This window comes from Ictidomys tridecemlineatus, chromosome 11 (genome assembly GCF_052094955.1).
Source record: "Ictidomys tridecemlineatus isolate mIctTri1 chromosome 11, mIctTri1.hap1, whole genome shotgun sequence".
NCBI classification, from domain to species: domain Eukaryota; kingdom Metazoa; phylum Chordata; class Mammalia; order Rodentia; family Sciuridae; genus Ictidomys; species Ictidomys tridecemlineatus.
Window position 1 is genome coordinate 55,490,351 of NC_135487.1, and position 16,912 is coordinate 55,507,262.

At 37.2% G+C, this 16,912-nt stretch overlaps 1 long non-coding RNA gene across 2 annotated transcripts in view; it reads right to left on the minus strand.

Moving 5' to 3' along the window:
- Nucleotides 1-441: 441 nt before the first annotated feature.
- LOC144367721 (uncharacterized) overlaps nt 442-16,912 on the minus strand; it is a 71,513-nt gene continuing 55,042 nt past the window's right edge. The window contains exons 1-3 of one of the 2 annotated variants that reach the window (XR_013427246.1): nt 5,142-5,308; nt 1,743-1,852; nt 442-825 (exon numbers count right to left, since the gene is read on the minus strand). This is a non-coding gene — a long non-coding RNA (uncharacterized LOC144367721). Of the gene's footprint in view, nt 826-1,742; nt 1,853-5,141; nt 5,309-16,912 lie in introns of those variants that run through there. The other variant, XR_013427245.1, reaches the window with a different exon arrangement.

Here is a 16,912-nt window from a genome sequence, read left to right on the forward strand (position 1 = left end):
CCGCGCCTCATGATGATTTGTTCTGATGTATGCAAAGCCCACCGCCCTCTCCAAAAAGTGTACTTAAGCTCTGCTTGACCTTTGCTCTGGGCTCTGGGCTGCTCTCCCTCCTTGAGTGAGCACAGAGTCCCAGCGCGCTGGAATGGATCCCCAATAAATCCCCTTTTGCCAATTGCATGGAGTAAGTCTCTTGTGTGGTCTCTCCCTCCGATGATCCGCTGGACTCCCCTTACACCCCCCACTAAACACATGCGCCTTTATACTCAATTTTTTAAAGGTAAAGAATTAGCAAAATGAAATAAAATCAGAGAGTTTATGGCAAGACAGTCATATCTGCATAAAATGTGGGAAAATTTCCTGTTTTCTTAGATATAAAATTCAAAGCAAACATGTCAAACTGAAGACAAAAACTTAGATATGTTGATATAAATATTTTAACTATTTAAAAAAAACTTTTTATTTTGAAATAATTAAAGACTCAAGGGAAGTTGCAAAATAATTTAGTTTCACAAACCTTTCTTCTCCCAGCTTTCACAATGCTATGGTTTGAATGCTCCAGTCCGCTCCAAAACTAATATTGAAACTTGATCCCCAACGCAATAGTATTAAGGAGAATGACCTTTAGGAGGTGATTGAATCATGAAGGCATAGCCCCTAATGAATGGGATTAGGTGCCTTTGTAAAAGGGCTCAAGGTTGAAGGGAGAGTTCTCTTGCCTTTCTGTCTTCTGCCATGTGAGGACAGTAAGATGACTGGAAGTAGAGAGAGCAGCCATTACCAGACATCAAACTTATTGATGCCTTTTGGACTTCCCAGGCTTCAGAGCTGTGAAAAATAAATTTTTATTCTTTATAAATTATCCAGTTTATAGTATTTTGTTACCCATAGGACTATAATACGTGTTAACATCTTATCAGGTAGCACAGTATTAAAACCAGAAAATCGACATTGTAGTATATTATTGTTGATTAGATTACAACTTTATATAGCAATAACCAATTTTAACCTTCATTTTTTTCTGTGTGCATATGTGCACCTGTGTGTGTGAGCTCTTTGGAATTTATTCCCATGTACAGATTCATGTAACCAGTACCACAAACAAGATACAGAAAATTCCATCACTGTAGAAGAACTCCACCATGCTGCTTCCTTGTGTTAACTCTCCTCATCTATATTCGTGTCCCTTAGCAACCACTGATCTGTTTCTCATCATTATAGTTTTGTTATGTTTAGAATATTGTGTAAATGGAGTCATAAAGAATTTATTTTTTCCATTCAGAATAATGCCCTTGAGGATTTTTTAGATTGCTATATGAGTCAGTAGTTCATTCTTTCTAATTGTTGAGAAGTACTCCATTATATGGGTGTGTCAGTTTGTTTAACCATTCACCCTTTGAAGGGTATTTAGGTTGCCAGCATTTTCTATTACAGATAAAGGTTTTTGAACATTCATACATTGTTTTTATTATGTAAACATAAATTTTCAACTCTAACTTTAGTTTTAAGATCCAGATTATTGGGTTGGGATTGTGGCTCAGCGATAAAGTGCTTGCCTAGCAAGTACGGGGCCCTGGGTTCAACCCTCAGCACCACATAAAAAACTAACTAACTAACTAACTAACTAACTAACTAACTAACTAAATAAATAAATAAATAAAGGTGTTGTGTACAATTACAACTAAAAAATAAATATTAAAAAAAATCCAGGGCTGGGGATGTGGCTCAAGCGGTAGCGCGCTCACCTGGCATGTGTGCAGCCCGGGTTCCATCCTCAGCACCACATACAAACAAGTATGTTGTGTCCGCCGAAAGCTAAAAAATAGATATTGAAGTTCTCTCTCTCTCTCTCTCTCTAAACAAAACAAAAAACAAAAAAATCCAGATTATTATAAATTCATTCCTTTCAAAATTTTCTTACAAAACTTCTAACACCAAATGTGTGTGTGTGTGTGTGTGTGTGTGTGTGTGTGTGTGTTTATTCACAACAACCAATTCTCCAACTCTCTGGACACCTGTTGGGTATCTAACAATTCAATTTTGACACAATCTACATGGAATTAGCATCAAATCCCACAAATTTAAGGCTCAGTCCCACCATATTGGCCCCACACAAGAGGCCAAACACAAGTCCAGAGCTATTCATACTCTTGACTGATGTTGGAGCTTCCAATGATTCCCTCCTAAGGTTTGCTAATCTTCTAGAATGGATCACAAAATTCAAAAGACATCTTTTGTCTTAACACTGAATATACCTAACCTACTGAATATTATATTCCAGCCTAGCCCACATTAAACACACTCAGGATCCTTACATTAGCCTACAGTTGGGCAAAATCATCTAACATCAAACCTATTTTATAATCAAGTGTTGAATGTCTCATGTAATTCATTGAACATTGTTTTTGAGGATGAAAAACTGAATTATCGTATGGGTGTGCTTTTAGAACACTGTAATATCAAAGAGTCATCTACCATCATAAATCAGGCCCGTCTGCATAGACACAATTGATTAAAACAATGACTTTTGGCAATGAGCTCAATCTCCTGTCTTTCTCCCCTCTCTGCATGAGGAGAGAAGTGGATGAATTTTCCAAGCTTCTAATCAAGGTTTTATCTTTCTGTCAACCAGCTCCCATCCTGAAGCTATTTAGGGCCTGCCAAGAGTTGCCTCATTAGAACACAAGATGCTCCCATCATCCTTACCACTCATGAAATTCTAGGGTTTTAGGAGCTCTGAGCCAGAAATCAGGACAAAGCCCAATTATGTTTCTATGGTACCACAGTACTGCACAGATTCTATTTTTTGAAGTGTCAAATACTTTTGACAGAATTGCAGTTGGTACCTTGAATCATTGCATCTATATAATCTACTAAAGAATATATTACTGGATGTGTGAGGCACTGTTCTGTATGATTTAGGCTGTTTTAGTCAATACTGTGTACTTTATGCCTCATCTTTTATCAATGATAAAAGTGATAAAAAAAGAGGCTCCTGGTGACATTTCAATTTCCTTAAAATCTATGAGAAGTAAATTGAAATAGTGCCTGCACAAGGTCTTTCATAAGCGGATAACTGATTTTCAAATTCCTGTAGGGATGCTGGTATAAACCTGCACCATTTGAAGGTGATAGAAATTATTGATATATTTCATGTAGACAGTATCACATCCTTAGGTTACATTGAGATGGGAAACTGCCCAAGCACAAGGAGTTCTTTACCTTATTCTAAACCAATCCTCACACAGGTAACAGTAGGAATAAATGGCTCAATTCTGAAGATTGCAAGAGAGTAAATAAATTGAATAGAGGAGGGGCAGTTTTCAGAGGTTAACCAGTTAATTCTCAGATTTTCATACCAACAAAACACATTATCTGAATTTATTATATTGGTTGCACTGAAGTTGGCTTTAATGTCATTTGATCACTGACCTCGGAATGTGAGATGGTTTGGAGGAAGAAAATGGATTTGTCTTTCCCTCTGTTTCATTGGCTGAGTTTCAAATCAGAGAGGCCATGACCGGGAGGGTTCCCGCTATTGTCAAATTAGGAATGGATGAAAAATTCTTCATACAGACATTTCCAAAATAAAATATTTTTACAATTACCAAATAAAAACTTCATAAATAATAAAACTATCTTCGGTACTATTACAGAAAACTTATTAATGCATTGCAGTTTAAAGTAATGTTTCACAAGGAGGCAAACCTAGCATAAATCTCAGCCATGCCACTTGTGAGCTGTTTGACTTTAGCCAAGGGGGCTTTTCTTCTTTGTGTTTTTGATTTTTTTGTCTTTGGTAAATGGTGATTATCATATTGACTATGTAAACTTGTGGAAAATAAAGTATGAAAGTTTGTATAAAACGCTTGGCAACATCTGAAATAAACACTCCCAAACAGAACTTATTGTTCACAAAAATATGTCCCCCATTGTGACTCATGTAGTGTTCAGTTCAACCACCTCTGGAATAGTACAGAAATTACCCAGAAAGAATGTCAACTGAGTTGATAGATAATCCTGGATTTAGTTTGGTAAGTTTACCTCAGGTTATTTCAAACAACAAAAAGGACAGACGTTTTGGTTAAACTGTTGGAAACAGGAGGAGAAAGTTAAGAAGGAAAATAAAAGACGTTGGTTCATCCAGATCCACTTAGGTATAAACCAGTTAAGTAGAGGGAGAGGCAGAAACAGCACCTGTATTGTCCATCTCTTCAGGTAAACATTCATACAGTATTGGCTACGTGTCCTCTTAAGTAAGATCTTGGTTTTCTTGCACATTTAGCCATCTTTGGTTGGCTAAAGATTCTGAAGGGCTCAGTGTTCTATTTTTTACACTTTATCCAAAGCAAAGTATTAGTCTTTACTTTGAGTGTTAAATGTCAATAGAGAGTGTTGCCTATGACTTTCTGAAAAAAAATTTAAAAGCCAGGTTTCAGGAATGTATATCCATTGGTTTACATTTTGAACAAGAAGCCCAAATCCGCAGTTTATCCTGTTCCCCCCTGATAGAAAGTTAGCTTTTTGTGTCAGCTGTTTTCAGGCTGTGGCTGTCTGCTTTTTTTTGCATGTGGCCCAGTCCAAATAAGTTTTTTTTTTTTCTTCTCTCCTTTTTTCCCCCCTGAGCTCCAAAAGGAATATTTGTTGTTGAAGAGTTCTTTTGACCTGATCGATGACAGCAGTCCTAATTCCAAGTTTCAATGAATAATTTACTCTTTGGATATTTACTCCAAGATTTTGGCTGTTTTGATATTAGCTTTTCTGACCCACGTAGGAGTTCCATGAAGCTGTTCTTCCCACTATCTCTGCTTTTGAGATAGCACCGCTTACCCAACTCTAGGGCCTGGTCAACTGTGGGACGTCATGTAAGCAAAAGACAGTTTTCCCTGTCACTCAGGGACCAAAGTCCACCCCTGCCCCCATGGGAACAGTGCCTTAGTTCCCTCCAAGCAGCAGGATTCAGGGAAATGAAATGATATTTAAATCTGCCTGTTTAAGCCTCTTAGCAAGACATGATTGAAACCAAATAAGGAGTTTTATTTTATACAGTTTTACTCTTTGTGGGTTCATACCAGACAAACTGTTGGGAAGAACTTGATAAAGGGACGCTTTACATAAATAGAAGCAGAGTCCCAATCACTCACATTCGTCATTCTCTTCTTTCCCCAGCTCCGTTCTGGTTCTTCTCTCACGTTGTCAGGCTGCCTGGAAGACAGCACAGAACGGCAGAACTCTGGGCTGTGTTCCAGCGCAAGGGACTTTCCTGGGTCATTTTCACACATTTTTATATACTGAAAGCAGGGATTTTTTTTTTTTTTTTTTTGGCTAAGCAAGAAGACTGGTAACTGTCTTATCTTCTTTTATTATCCCTTCAGACAGCCTCAGAATTTTTCATCTGACAAAACATTGATGGAGTCGTTGATAATATATTCTCTTCAAAGTTAGATATCTGGTCAGTTTTTTTTTTTTTTAAATGATGTATCCTTTGACATGCCAAAAATTATTCCTTCAAAATTCCTCATTTTCTATACATTTTCCTAAAAATAGCTAGGATCCACAAGTCCAATATTGAATAACTTGTTGAAGTCCAAAGGAAGAGCATCTGTATTTTACCATATGAATCTGCCAGCAAGTGATGATTAATACATTTGGAATGATAATTAGTATGCCTGACCTTTCAGTGCTATTGAAATTTTGAAGAACTGTAGCAACTCTGTGAGTGTTTTACACTGTTTCATATTATAAAAATACATGTCACTTAAGATACAAATTAGTATTATAAGGTATTAAGGATAGAAACTTCGGATAACACTCATATATTTTTAAAGAGCCTTTTATCACATTTTAGAAAATAGGAAGCAATCAAATAACCTGTTGCTTGTGCAAGATCTGAGTGTTTCTGGTTATTTTATCATTCCAGTAAGCTTGTCTGCTCTTACTCAGTTCCATCCTATATTAACTAGTATTTTTTTGTAATATACTTCAAAAGTAATCGGATTACATTTCTCCTAAGAAAAAAGAATGAACATTGAAGGATGAAATGGTTAGGACCTCTACTGCTTTTCCAATGGAAATCTAACTTGTTTGGGATTACTGGGGTGAAGCTAATCCACTTTATCCTTTCTTGGATTCAGATATAAATGCTGGATTGGTAAGAAATACAAACTTAAGCAAAGACAGCAAGCCATTCTCCAGCTAGAGGATGGTGGAAGGTGGAACTTAGGGTGAATGTAACCAGATAACACAACATGGGGTTAGTTGTCCTGGGCAGAAGTGAAGGCCAGAGCAGCAGACAAGGCAAACTTTGGGGAAATGGAAGGCAAGGTTATAGAAAGGGGCTACTTATATGAAATGCAGTCTGAAAGACAGTGAAGACCATAGGTGCAAGTTCTGGCAGAAATGTGCTCTAAGTACAGATAGACTAGGGAATGACCAACATGGCGATGATGGATGAGGAAGGACATAAATGGACATAAACATAAGTTTGACCTGACAGAATGAAGAACTCAACTGTCCTTTGGCTTCTTTTTTTCTTTTCACTCCCCATATCCAGTTCCTCAGTAAAAACCTTCAAAACATGTCCTTAGTCTATTTACATCTCTCCATTGCTGCAGCTGTCACACTGGTCACACTAGTCCTTTCTCCTCCTAACAGCTGGTAGAGTCTTAGAAATGTCAGATAACGTCATTCATCTGCTTAAAACTCTCTGAAGTTTTCTCATGGTACTTAGGAATAAAATCCAAACTCACAACTTTGGCTTCATGGCCTTAATGATTTGTTGTCACTTGGGTACTTCTCCAACTCCTTCCCCTCTCACTCACTGCGCTCTAGCTGAGATGGAATTGTTTTTATTCAATATACATGCCAAACTCATTCCTGCCTTGGGCAGTTTCTCTTTGCTGTGCTTTTCCCAGAACCTCTTCTCCGGTTCCCCCATGGTTGGTTCCTTCTTGGCATTAGATCTGGGCAACTCCTCAGTGTTCCGGAAGGTAGTGCCTTCTCTGTTGGCTGCTTCTGAGAAGCTGAGGAGCGTATCCAAGTAAAAGATAGGATCATCTCCTGAAATTGATGTACTAATAATAGCCTTTGTTGTGTGCTGGGAATCACTCTTCAGGGTTTTCATTTTCTGGCTTTAATTGTTCCGCTCATGTCTCCATTTATCACTGGAAGCCCTTTATTTTGACCCCAATATTTGCCCCAATAGCCAATGTGAGAAATATGATTGTGACATAGAAATAATGCTGGACTCCTATAAATGCCAATCATGATGCCTGAGTCTATGAGAATTTATGTAGTATTTGATTAGTCATGATTTTCTATTTTATAAGCACTGTACTAAACCCATTGTCTCTACTGTCTTAATTGATTCTCACACCCCTATGAGAATAAAGTATTATTATTATCCTCATTTTACAAAAGAGAAAACACTAAGCTCACACACTAGAAATTTGAACTCTAGAACAGTGCTGTCCAAAAGAAACTTTCAGACTATTTTAAGGTCTTTTACAAATCAAACCAAGGACAAATTTGTTCCATCTATAAAGAGGTGTTTGAATTTCTGAAGTTAGCAATTCCATCCATGTCTCTGAATGGATATGGTTTTTCCAAGTCAGGATCAGTTGCATACTACCTTTTGGCTACAAACACCTATGGTTGGGGCTGGGGATGTGGCTCAAGCGGTAGTGCGCTCACCTGGCATGCGCAGGGCGCTGGGTTCAATCCTCAGCACCACATAAAAATAAAATAAAGATGTGTGTCCACCGAAAACTAAAAAAATAAATATTAAAAAATTATTTCTCTCTGTCTCTCTAAAAAAAAAAAAACAACCAAAAAACAAAAAACAAAAACCACCACCACCACCACCACCAACAAAACCCTATGGTTGTAGGTAGAAAACCCTTTCTATTAATAACTTAATTTGAAGAAATTCTCATGATAGGTCAGACTGCCCCAGCATCCCTATCAGGCTATGGGAATCAAGTGCATCTTTATCCATAAGATAGAAGACCATTCAGACTTGTTGGTACATACAAAAATGATGATAAAATAATTTTCGGTAACTAGTGATTAACTAGATAAACCAGGCAAACTGGCTTGGTGTACCTTGCTTTGTGTTCTGTAACTGAATACCACAGATTGGGTAGTTTTATGTGGCTCATATTTTTGAAGGTTGGGAAGCCCAAGGGCATAGCACTGGCATCTGGTGAGGGCTTTCTTCCTGCATCACAGCACGGCTGATAGCATCTCATGGTGAGTCAGAGCAAGCTTGCTAGCTTTCTAGACTCTTCCTTTTCTTATAAAATCACTAACACAAGCGTGGGGGTCCCACCCTCATGATCTCATCTAATCCTTTTTCCTCTCAAAGGCCCCATCTCCAAACACCATTAACAAATGAACTTTGGAATTAAATTTCCAACACATGAATTCTGGGTGGCACACCAAGTGATAGTAGTTTATACACCCTTCCCAGATTAACACACTATCAGTTTCATTAGTTAAACCTGACTAAGTAGGTCCCTACAGCTTTTCATGAATGACTGGAACTTAAAAGTGTGATATAAAAAATATTCTCCTTTGACATTGTAGCTTCTCCTTTCTTCCTAATGTCAAATTTACTACTCTTTCCATTCTCACTTAAATATACACTATTTCCTTCTTCTAACCTTTACTAAAGTTTTATTTTATATTAAGGTCAAATAATTGAAAACATCTTGAAGAACCTGCTTTCTCAGCACTTTTATCTAAGTGGAAATTAATAAATTACACTAATGATATGGAATTATAAAAATATGAAAAGAGAAAATGAGTCCCAGTATCTTCCTATCACTTTAATTAGACAGTCATGTATTCTTCCCAACTTGCCATGCTCATGATCCACATGGAAGATACAAGGCAATGGGAAAATATTTTGTCGCTAGAATTTGTGGTATACTCTTTTTCCTGGAACCTGAATCTGCTACCCAGGATTATCTTTCCAAAATTGCTTGAGAAGAAGCATAGTCTTCTCACACATTCATGGGCCATAGTGGTTTCTTGAGTCTGCATTAGTTGGGCAATCAAGAACCATGCAGTCCAGGATTTGGAATAAATAAAGTGCATTACTTTTTTTAATATCTTGTTTTCTCCTTACTTAAAGTGATAAAAATAACCCTAATTCTTTCATTCAGTATATACTGTATACCTATTTCTATATGCCATATATTTTACTGTGTGCTATTGAAATTATGTGCCACAACTCTTCTCTTTAAAAAGGGTACAATTAATCTAAAGTAGTGTGGTAAGTGCCATGAGAAAGGTATGTGGAGCACAAGGAAAGGTCCTTGATTCAGTTAGGAACAGAAGGACTTTTGGTAAGGCTTTGTTGAGGTGATAAAAAGTGAACTGATTCTTCAAGGATGAGTAAAAGTTAGACACACAGGAAAATTTTGAAGACAAATCTGGAGGAAATATCTGCAAAGAAGAAAAAAAATCCCTGATGATCAATAAAATATTGATTTTAATAATTGGTGGTAATAAAATTTCCTTAAAACTCAAAGAATCATTATTATTACTCTCTGTTGGACACTTGAAATATTGATTTTCAAGAAACAAACTTAATTTTTTACTTCATTTTATCAGGTCTGTTGCAAGGGGAAAAATATCATTAAAGCAATAGGGTTGGCTACTTTTATTAGACACTAGAATAAAAGAATTGTGTTGGATTTTTGTTGGATTTTGAAGTTAGTATCAGACTTCCCACTGGGCAAAGTAAAAATAGATGCAACTTATGACAGAGCAGTGAATAATCACAAGCTATTATTCAACTCTTTACTAATAAAGCCATACAAATTGAATGAGTCATGAAAATATAATCATCTGTCTTGCAGTGTCTTGAGGAGGTTCCACAGGAAGCCAAGGCACTTGCTCTATTAATGGTCTATCCCAAAGGAAAGAGATGAGTAGTGATTATAAACAGAGCAGAAAGTGCCACCTAGTGGTCTTTAAGGGAAAATTCAAAGTATCTTTGGTAAAGTGAAGAGTTGGAATATTTTGTTGTTTTCTAAGGTTTTATGCCACACTTAATTTTTTTGAGCTGCAAAGTATTCACATAGTGACTATCACAACACAGTGTAATTTCAGACTGTACTTTTCAGGTTCATGCAGGCGGAGACACACTCAAATGACTTGAGATGATGAGAACTAGTGGAAAGGATTCATATCTAAGAAAGGAGATACCAGAAATTGAAGTATGGCCAAAGAGCCAGGCCTTATTGATAACTGGAAAAATTTCTTCTTGTTCAAAATTCTGGTGTGTCTAGTGATCTAAGGTCATTTTGTTCGTTGTGTTAGAGGCCTGGGTCCTTGTGTCCAGCCGTCCACCATTATCACAGCATTAGCAGTTGGCTATCTACAGTCAGGGCAAGAGGCCCAAGATTTATTCCCTGGAGAAATTAAACAGTCCTGTAAAAAAGATCTCCCTGTGTAATATACTCACTACCGTCAAGGCAACCTAAAGGTAAAAACTGCCAGGTTTTGCCCTACCTATGTGTTTTCAAGCTTTTGGAGAGGTTTATTAAAACTGATTTTTCCATCTCACACTCAGTGTTTCTTATGCATTAAACCTGGGCAAATGAGGGCAGAAAGTTTGCATTTCTAAAAAGTTGCCAAACGACACTGGAGATGCTAGTTGGGGAAATCAATACTTGAGAAACTCAATCAGCCTTTAAGGGTTTCTTTCTTAAACAGGAACAGGCAAGAAAGGATTACTATATGCTTGGGGATCTGAGTCCTTCAAAAGAGGAAAGAAGGGCTGGGTATGTGGCTCAAGTGGTAGCGCGCTCACCTGGCATGCAAGCAGCCCGGATTCGATCCTCAGCATCACATACAAACAAAGATGTTGTGTCCACTGAAAACTAAAAAATAAATAATAAAATTCTCTCTCTCTCTCTCTTAAAAAAAAAACAACAAAAGAGGAAAGAAAATAAAGGAAAGATATATTGCAGGAAAGAGAAGGGAATTAAAAAGAGGTCTTAAAATATTTCACTCATTCATTCATACATATAACAAATACGTGTCAAGAGGAAAAATATGTGCAAGAAGTTGTTCTAGGAGACACTAGAATACGGCGGTGATGAGTCTTCAGAAGTTTAAGGGAAAATGACTTTCCACTAATTAATCTACACTCAGTTTGCCCGAGAAGGAAAGGGGTAGGTCAAATATATCTTTAGGTGGCAAAAGTGTGTCTTTCTCTCATGACTCTAGTGTTTAATGAAGATTCATGAGAATTTATACCAGAGAAATGAAGAAGTAGATGAATAGACAAACGGACCCAGAAGGACAGTCTGAGAAAGTCCTTAGGGTACTTCTCACACAGTAAGTCTGAGAAACAGCCTGGCTTACAGCAGGAAGACAGATGACTCCAGGAGGGAGGTCTCTGGAAAAACAGGCTTCTCTGAGCATCTGGTCCTAGTATTCTGTGAAAAAAGTATTATAAAAAATACACTGTATGAAGAAAAGAAAAGCAATGATAAACTCCAGGAAATCTGGGCAGGAAAGGAAATATAATCATTGTAAAGTTTTTGGCTCCACAAATTCCTGAAAATGTAAACAGAAATTAAAGATTTTAACAAAACCTTATTAGAACAGTGTTGGGAGGAAAATGGAAAATAGGTGAAAGATGGTGAAAGATATCTAAATATCCATGCACTGTACTAGAAAATAAATAAAATTTAAAATAGCTCTATAAAACATAGCAGCCTAGAAATATCCCTTCAAGGGTTGATGAGAACTACAAAGATACATAAGGAAATCAACAAGTGTTTCCCTGTAGAGAGTGAGACAGACAGTTGGGGAGAGATTAGACAGAAGACAATTGCTTTTCTTTATGAACCTTTGATGTCATTTATTTTAACACCGTATTTATATATTACTTTGGCAAAAACAATTTGTTTTAGAAAAAAAGCATTTGTAGGTGGAATTAATAAATTTTACTTTAGGATTCTTTTTGTATTAAGAAAATCTGCCTTCCTTTTTATCTCTGTTAATGGAAAGTGGAGAGTTCTTTTGTTCAGAAAAGGAGATCGACGTTTATGAATTTAGTGTAATTATCTTTTCTTTAATCAGAGTGGACTTAAGAAAAATAAGGTCAGGAAAAAAAATACTGAGGCCTATTATAACCTTGCTATAATATGCCTGCCTCCCCATAGTCTAGAATTTGATGCTACATGGCCTCGCTAAGGCTTTGCCTAACTTTTAAAAATTCAACAAATACTTATTACTTGCTATCATAAAGCTAATCAAATTTATTATTAAAATGTTATTCTAGGGCCTGGGGTTGTGGCTTAATGGTAGAGTGCTCACCTAGCATGTGCAAGGCACTGGGTTCGATCCTCAGCACCACATAAAAATAAATAAAATAAAGGTATTATGGGCTGGGGATGTGGCTCAAGCGGTAGTGCACTCTCCTGGCATGCGTGTGGCCCGGGTTCGATCCTTAGCACCACATACCAACAAAGATGTTGTGTCCGCCGAGAACTAAAAAATAAATATTAAAAAATTCTCTCTCTTTCTCTCTCTCATTCTCTCTTAAAAAAAAACTTTTTTAAAAATAAAGGTATTATGTCCAACTACAACTAAAAAATTACTTTAAAAAAAGTGTTATTCTATCTATGTTCTCAGTTGGGACATGGGATCCCGAGGAGCTGATGTCCTTGGGATGGAATCATTTCAGTGTCTTTGAGCAAGAGAAGGCTGGTTTCTTAGGAGGGAACTGCTGTATTCCTGGCAAGGAAAGCACAGAGGTGTAGGCATTTAAGTTCTTAGATTCAGCTGAATCCACTCACATTTTTCATTACAGTTCTGAAAGGCAGTGGTTTCAACCTAGATTTCAGTTCTGCGACTCAAAGGATGTCAATGGAACTAAACATCCCAAATGTGTATCTACTTAGTGAACTGCTTGGAAAAAGGCATATTAACTAGGTCCTCAAGGAAAGCAGCTTACTGAGCCACAGAACGAGAACATTTTCAAATACAACATTTGCTTTTCCCTGTAGAATTGTTCTTTGAGAAGCAGTTGGCAGTCAGTGTTATGTCCCTTATAACTGTAAAGACCACCTGTTCCTTGGTCTGCTTAGATTTGGCCCAAATTAAGCATCTTTTCTTCTGGGAGATCATTATCATTTCTTCCTTCTTGTCCTAATTTTATCTAGTATCTGCCTCTATTATTGCAGGTAATACCAATTGCAGGCATAAATTCATTAAAACGAGATTATAAATTTTTTTTTTAATGATATAGGGAATGGCATAGCATTATGGCTAAGCATGAGACCTCTAGACACAGATGCTTGGTTTTTTATTGCCTGGCTCTTCTACTTGCTAGCCATGCAAACTGTGGGCAAGTAGTACTGTTGAGGGCCTATATTTCCTTATCTGTAAATAATGAAAATAATGCTAGCTCCCTATAATGTTTGTCGTGAGGATTAAATGTATGAATAGATTTACAATACTTAATAAATGTTAGCCATTATTATTTGCATAAGTCTACAATCAAATAATTTAAATGTTGTATATTTGAAAAGTCAATCTCACTGTAGAATATTTGTGGAGGTAACAATTTTAGGGTCGGTTTGCATTTATAATACGACTTCTGCAAACAGTGGTATTTCATTTTCTGAAAATCCTGGAATATCTGGTAAAATGAGTTGCAAGTCACTTTTAAAGTTCTTCACATCTGGATAATATCTCTTTTATTATAAACATCTAACCAATTATACATAGTAAAATACTTTTCCTGGCATCAAAATTAGCAACTATTTTTTCTCTACTTCCTAAGAATAGCTTAGTTGAGAATTTTAACTTCATTATCTAGCCAATTTATTGAAATGATGGTTTTGCCCTGCTTTCCTCCATTTTATTCCTTAGTTGTTTGAACTGATATTTTTTTTTCTGTTTATTGTTAGATGTTTTGCTTTTTAAAATTTATGTAGGCAGTTCATCATTTCATAGGGTTTGGTTCTAACTATCCAATCAGTATGCATCTTGCCAGGCTCTAGAGATAGTAAGATAAATAAGACTCTGTTACCAAGATGCTCTTAGCATATATATTAGAAATATTTCATATTGGAGTATGAAACATGGCATAAGCCCAATAGTGTAAGGCATAAGAACATTTATCAAAGCTAAAGATTGCCGTTAAGTCTTTGTGCCTTTGTAAAATAAGAAAAATAACAGTACCAAAATCAATAGAATTGCTTTAAGGTGGTGTTTACCAATCTTGGTTGATAATGAAAACCACAGGAAGCATGTAAGAAATGCAGATTCCTATGCATCTCCCTGGCACAGTGCATCAGGATCCTGATTCAGTAGATTAGGGGAAGGGCCTGAGATTCTATGTTTTCAATGAGCACTGTGGGGGATTTTTAAAATCATCCAATGTTTCGGAAACCTTGTTCTAAGGCAGTAGTTCTCCAAGTTATTTCTTGGGTTTCATTCTAACAACTGAATCAAAAACTCGGGGTATAGCAATCTGTAATTTTAAAAACTCTCCAGGTGATTTCAATGTGCACTATTGCTTAAGAACCATAGCTAGATGTCTTAAATTAGATAATCTGTTTGGTTTAAGTTAGGTAAGTTTAGTTGGTACCTATCCAAGGTGATTCTATGATTATTAATAACACAGAGAAGGATCAAGTCAGCCTATCACCTTCTAAAATAATGAGTACATAAGTTTTCTAGTTTTCAGGCATTTGTACATTTGTTTTCAGTGTTGCTTTACAAGTGCACCAGGGAAGAAATTTGGCTAAAATTAACTAAGAGCTTAGGTTTGAGATTTCCATAAAAATTCCTTGTAGACGAGGTCTGCGACAGATAATATGGCAGATTTATTTATTCTTTTTTTGATTAGTCAAACACATACTTAATGGGCGCTAAAGTATACATGAGCACATTTGAGAAGTAGTTTCTATCATGATGAGGTGAGAAACATGTATGTGATGTCTGACCTGGGCTAAATAGTTTAGTTTTTTATTTTTTTTTCCTGCTCTACAACAAAAAATAGACATCAAACTCTGTTGATTCTACCTCAGTAACATTTTCCTTCCATTTCTCTTCACCTGCATCAGGCCCTTGTCTCTCAGCCTCTTCAGACCTTCCTGCTGTAAGAGTTTTCCTTCCTTCACAGCTGTTATGTGTTTATAATAGAAAGATACTGTCCAGCTGTCTTAGCACTCACTCAGGACCGATCTTCTAAAAGGTAAATCTTACCATGTCACTTCCCTTTATATAGTCCTCAAGGGCTTCTCATTATGATAAAGTATAAACTTCATTATTTTCTCTGTATAATCTCAGTCCTTTGTCACAGTCTCTTGTCAGGCTGTAGGCCTGGTCTCGCTTGGGCTGGTGGGCCAGTTAAATATGTAGTCGCCAGAGGCCATGACAGTGAGATCATAGGCCTTCTATAACAAGGGATGTATAAACTGGAGGGTAGTGTATGACAAAGAGAATATAGAAACCAGGGACAGTTTGAATAAGCACTGCTAGGAAATATATTTTGATATGAGGTGATTATTCCATTTTTAACATAGTCTTTACTGGGATAGTGAGAGCAGAAGTAACCCCAATGGTTTTGGGGGATGAAGACTGGCAGGAAATAGTGACAGATTTGAGGCAAGGAGAAGGTTGGGTTCAGGGCAGGATGCCAGGTTTGGGACATCTGGGTTCATGTGCAAGAAAACTGGGCCCTGAACCAGAAGGAAAATCTGCTCCTCGGTTAAGCAAGTTAGGTAGGGCTCAGCCATCTGGGCAAACTATAGAATGCAAAAGTAATCCCAGAGCAGACACTATTGGATTGCACCTTATGGTTCTCCTATTTTGACCCCAAAGGACGAACACATGGAAAAGCTAGGCTGTGTGTTATAAGATGGAATGAAATTATATGTTTCAAGTAAATAATACAGATAATGTCATTAAATAAGAAGGGATCATCAAGTATAGATTGCTAAAGACTATCTTACGTGGGTGATGGTTTTGTTGAAAAAGCTATGTAAGAATGTAAGAGACTTGAGAAACAAATAGTATTTATATAATGTAATGTATAGTAGAGTTATAGCTAAAATATATTGAATGCTTATTATGTGCAAGTCATTAGTGAAACATGATGTTGAAGCCAGAATGAGATAGGCAGTCAGTATAGACAGGTAAATCGAGTCAGGTGGGATCAAGGAGGTCAATTTTGAGTGAGTCTGGAAGTTGGAGACTGTCCCCTGAGGGACTGAAATGTTAACTTCTTCAGAGCCCTTCCTCCACCCTCATCAAGAACTTGCTCCAGCTCCAACCTGTTGCTAAGGTCACCTGTCCCAGGAATTGCCCATCTCTACAGGGAACTATAGAGTTGTTATCAATGTGTCCAGGGCTGCAACATCCTGCCCTTCCCCCTTCAGCCCACCTGTTTCCCAGCTTTTGGCCATCTCACCAAGCATTCCTGGGCCTAGTCACTTAAGCAGGAAAGACATAAGGGGGAAAAGGCAGGAGAACAAAGGAAGCCTAGGACATATAAAAAGGGCAGAACAACAATAATAAATAAATAAATAAATAAATAAAGGGCAGAACACCTCACTTTTGGGGTACCGGGATACCAGCTATGGCCCCCTTCTCCCTCGTGGGAGAAATCTATGTTACCCCTTTTTAAATAAACCCTGCTTTATATGCTTGCCTCGGCATGCTTCTCTAATGGTTCAAATTTCAACATGGTAACTGGCGGTATCAACGTTTCTTAATTTTCACAATGGCCTGTATTTTACAGGAATTTTGAGGAAACTGAGGGTCAGGAAGATTAAGTTACTGGCTAAAGCTCACAAACCTTCTGAGTAGTAAAATAGGGTGATGTTGGTAAAGATGGCGCCCGGAGTGCTTCTCTTCCGGGAGCTCAGATCCATGATGC